Source organism: Morone saxatilis, unplaced genomic scaffold (genome assembly GCF_004916995.1).
Source record: "Morone saxatilis isolate NCDOM2014 unplaced genomic scaffold, NCSU_SB_2.0 Contig11, whole genome shotgun sequence".
NCBI lineage: Eukaryota > Metazoa > Chordata > Actinopteri > Moronidae > Morone > Morone saxatilis.
This window is the reverse complement of record NW_023339663.1, coordinates 2,076,105-2,079,748: the sequence shown is the minus strand read 5'-3', so window position 1 is coordinate 2,079,748 and position 3,644 is coordinate 2,076,105.

Below are 3,644 nucleotides of genomic sequence, written 5' to 3'. Positions count from 1 at the left end.
TATATAACTATATATATAAAAGATAAAATGTACAGTTTAATAATGTGCAAAAAATCTGTAGGCGGATTCATCTCCACCAGAGATGACCCAATGAGGAAGGTGTGCAAACTTCAAGATGTGGAAGAACTTTACTTCTGGTGGTGGAAAACTACATTTACTCAAGTATAACTTTGAGTTACTTGTTCTTAAATTCAGTATTTCCATTTTCTGCTTTTTTCTACTTCTACTACATTTACTTTAAAACTCTCCAGGTTTTATTTTAATGCTAGAAAATATAACCAACAAATAAACTCACAAGCTACATAACAATAAGTACAGTAATGAAAAACTAATTCACATTAAAGTGATTAATACATCAATAATTATAATCCAATAATATATATGATTGTGACATGAGTCATTACTATAACACATTATTTCTACACTGGGGTGTTTCTACTTTTACCTAAAGAGTTAATTATTAAGTGATGTGTGAAGCAGTCGGTGTATAACCGGCTGTGTAGGGACGTCCCCCAGTAATATGCATCTAGGAAATATGTTAAATATGTCCTTTTATTAGTGCTGTTTTTTCGCACTGTGTGGCTAAAAGTTGAAGATTGATTGACGGGTGAATGTCAGGATTGGTTGAAATCAGTTAGTTCATGCTTATGGAAGAAAATGATTGGATTTTGCTATAAAAATACAAAGAAATTGAGTTTGAGACTCCACCGACATGATGATTTTTCAAACTGTTAGGCGTGTTTAAAGTCAGTTTTACTGCTTTCTCTCGCCATCCGACAGCCTTTTCTGATGGGAGACTGAAGCCGAAACACCTCCCTGTGCATAACAATACAGTTCAACAGCAACACAAACTATAACATGTTCAATAATCGCACATGTCCACTAACTTTTGGCCGTATATTTTTCCCTACCTACCAAAATCAGCCTCTAAGTGGTGATAATGAATCTGAATCATCAGTTTACAGACAGAAGGGTTAAACTTAAAGTATGAAAATCAATGTTCGCTGTCAGTGTTTCACTTTTATATCTGATGTTTCTGGATTAATATTATTGCTGCATTAATGTGTAGATGTTAAAAGTTGAGCTCATTTTAACTACTTTATATATTGTTGGTTAGTTTAATCAACAGCGAAGCGTCATATTCTATAAGATTATCACATGTAACCCTAACTCATGTTTATTATGAAATGGGACATTCTGCATATAAGTACTTTTAAATTTTTGGTATTTTATACTCTTTTAGTTTTGTAAACTAAAAGTACTTTGTACTTTTACTTGTAACTGAATATTTCTACAATATCAATACTACTTCCTCCACTGGAAACACTTTTATTACAGAATACGTTCTTCTGTGAACACAAACTTTGACTACAGTATTCATGTTTTTTTAATTAAAGGGGAACTGAGTCCTCTGATGTCAGATGTCTGTCAGCACTGTGTCAAATGTTTTTAATCTAAATCAATTGTGCAACATAACTGTGGAGTTAATGTTTAATACAGTGCAGCTCTGCTCTGTCGATGATGTAACTTCAATGTAACTTCAGTGTTATTCATCCAATCTGCGCCAGATCCTAAATTCAACAGGAAGTTTGCCACTTAAAACTGGAGTGAAATTGCTTATATGTGTACCCATATTGACTCTAGTATGCTAGACTTGAACTAACCATGTACAGTGCGAGTCATTATCTTTGTATATATTGAGAGTTTGTGTTTTTTAGTTCAGTTTGAAGGCTGACTGCAGCAATTTCAATATAAAGCATATATGATATCACCAGATAGTGTGGAAAATTAAGATTTTTCCTGTGTGTTTAAAGCTTTTGTTCAGCTCTGCTGTTTTCCTTTTCTATTTTCACTTCCTCATCTCTCAGCAGCCTTTCTACGAACATATTTAATACTCTGAAGTAAACATGCAGAACTTCCTTCATTTCAACTTCAGAGTAAGAGGCAAAGAAGATTTCCTCATGCTCAGAACTGAATCAGAGTTCTTAGACGTTGTTCCTCCAACTGTGAATTCTTGTTAATCTATGCCCGTCCAAATTTCCCTTTTTATTTTAAACATGTTTGTCTGACAGTCCTCAGGAAGTACTCAGATCTTCAAGCACAATGAAAGAAGTCCTGCATTAAAAATCCAACTTGAGTAAAAGTACACCAGCAAATTGTACTTAAAGTATCAAAAATAAAAGTACTCGTGCAACATTAACTGCTTCAAAGTGTTAAAATGTGATGCAGACGAGGTCCAAAAAGATGATATTTTGCTAGCATGCTAGCAGCATTGGTGTAAGGATAGCAATCCTTATCTTGAGTACTATGAGACAGATTGCTGTAAAACTTGCTACAAATATTCAAGTTACTTTGTGGATAAATTGTAAAAACTTTGGTGATCCATTGACTTTTCCTCCAGCGCTATCATCAGGTCAAAACTTTTTTGTCAAAACTCTGGGCTCCCTCAGAGAATGACCCTCGGCCCACTACTCTTTCTGTTGCCGAGTTGGCAAAAGTACGCACACTCTTTATTTAAGTAGAAGTATAGATACTTTAGTGAAAGTAGAAATACTGATTATTTACTCAAGTACAAGTAAAAAAAGTACTTTGTTGTTTTCTCTGAAGGACAATTTTCCCTTTCTCGTCTGTTTTCGTCATGTTACGTCTGTTATGAGCGATATGCGCCAGCCTTGGTGTTTGGAGGTTGTGCAATGATGCTAAAATAAAGTAATAAATGCATAATTCAACTAAAATGTATTAACAGTAAAGTAACAAGCCTGTTTTGAAAATGTAAGGAGCAGAAAGGACAGATATTTGGGTAAAAAGTACAGTAACAATGTACTCTGCTCTCTTGTATATTAAAAACCTCCCTTCTTTATTTAAATACTTTGTGTTCCTCTTTCAGACTGACTGAGTGAAATCATGAATATATTAACACATCTAATTATGTTCTTTCATACTAAACATTACAGGAACAAGAAAAAGAGGCTGAATGAGGATAGAGTGACGTTTCACTTCTCTCTGTTTCCTCATTAAATCATATCTTATATCTAGAATAATGAAGTAAAACATATTTACACTTAATGTCTTTCTGTGTTACATTTCCCCACGGGGATTATTAAAGTATTTCTGATTCTGATTCTGATTCTGATTTTGTTCTCAGAAGACGAGGAAGTGAAAATTACGTTATCACAACAATGTGACTAAACTGCTTTTACTAGTAGTGCTACTGCTACTAGAACACAATTAGGTACACTGTACTGGTCTGATGCCATATATAATATTACTAATAACTGCCACTTATACTACTACTATTACTTCTTGTTGTACTAATTGTACTATTATTACTACTTAAGTTGTTTAAATCTCTTAATCTGATCCCAACCATCTTCATCATCTTACCTCTGAGTCTGTGTCTGCATTTGGGTCCAACTTTGCAAAACATAATGCTACAACACATTATGTAAAAAACTGCATTGTGTAATAAACAGCATGAATGCAATGTGTAATAGTGTTTTGTATTACATTTTGTGGTTATTACAAAACACAAGAGATGCACTTTTTTATAGTGAAAACAATATAATATGATGTATTATGTCATATCCAACCAATATGGATGTCTTCATCTGTACATCTGTAGTTATAGATAATTACAAGGAATG